The following is a 1417-nucleotide window of genomic DNA, read 5'->3' on the forward strand; positions in this document are numbered from 1 at the left end:
AACCAGGTCTGATTTGTTTTTCACTGTATTCTCAGTGCACACACAGTGACCTGAATATAGGTCAAATGACTGTTTAATGAAAGAATGAATGAAGAACCTAGCAGGAGACTCCATTTTTCCACTCACTTTCCCGACAGGGCCATTATGAGGATCAGAAGGAGTCAGAGCAACCTAACCGGGATCTTTAATTCCATCAGTATTTTGTAGTGTGATAAAGAACATGTTGCTTCAGCTCCCTGAACTTGAATTTTCTTATCTGTAGAAGAGGGATAAGAATAGCACCTATCTCAGAAGGCTATTGTGAGCATAAATTGGTAGAATGAGTGACATGGTGCCTACCTGTACATAAGGAATAATAATTTCAGCTGGTAACAGTTCATTACAATCGTGTTATCCCATTTTTGTTGGGACCCAAGAATTACAATGATAAGGACAACTGTGGATTGGAAGAGGTATGAAAAATTGTCTTTGACATCTTATCAGAAAATTTGGCAATTCTACCAGCACTGTCCTCAGATTTTTGTGGGCTTTTTTTTCTTTCTTTTTAAAAATTTTTTTAATGTTTTATTTATTTCCAGGAGAGAGAGAGAGAGACAGCGTGAGCAGGGGAGGGTCAGAGAGAGAGGGAGACACAGACTGAAACAGGCTCCAGGCTCTGAGCTGGCAGTCAGCACAGAGCCCGACGCGGGGCTCGAACCCACGAACCGCGAGACCATGACCTAAGCGAAAGTCGGACGCTTAACCGACTAAGCCACCCAGGCGCCCCTATGTGGGCTTTTTCATTAGGTTGACATTATGGGACTGCAGCTTTCACCCCAACCGTTCTCCCTACCTTTCCTCACTGATGCATAATGGATGCTTCCCTGAGCCAGGAATTCAGAGCATACGTGTGAGATATGTTAGGGTGCCCGTAAGCCATAGGTAAGCAAATTCGAAGTGTAACATTCTTAGAGTCTGGCATTTTCCATTTTCTCTCCTAATCGGTTGGTATCTTCTCTTTGTGGATACTCCATCTTCCTGTCTCAACACAAGTAGGAGAGACCTATTACCCTTATTTGTTCAAATACGTGAGCCCAATCGGGTTACTTGTGGATTTGCAGTCTTTTAAAATTTTCTTTAAGAGACATATCATAAATCATGCTATGATTTAATTCTCTCTCCCTACATCTCACACCCTCAAGCTTCACTCTGAGTCCCCTTAGGTAGATACAACATGGTCAGAGCAAAGACCATTAGCTGTCATGACTTTAAGTATTTTAGAAAAGAAGGTTACAAACAATGTGTGTGTGCTTGTGCATGTGTGCATGCGTGCGAGCATGCATAGGAACAGCCACACACATTTAGAGTGAGACAGAGGAAGAAGAGATATTTATGAAAGATCACTGAGTTCAGATTAAGAAAGCTTTCTGTCTCTGCT

Source organism: Crocuta crocuta, unplaced genomic scaffold (genome assembly GCF_008692635.1).
Source record: "Crocuta crocuta isolate KB4526 unplaced genomic scaffold, BGI_CrCroc_1.0 scaffold1294, whole genome shotgun sequence".
In the NCBI taxonomy this organism is placed as follows: Eukaryota; Metazoa; Chordata; class Mammalia; order Carnivora; family Hyaenidae; genus Crocuta; species Crocuta crocuta.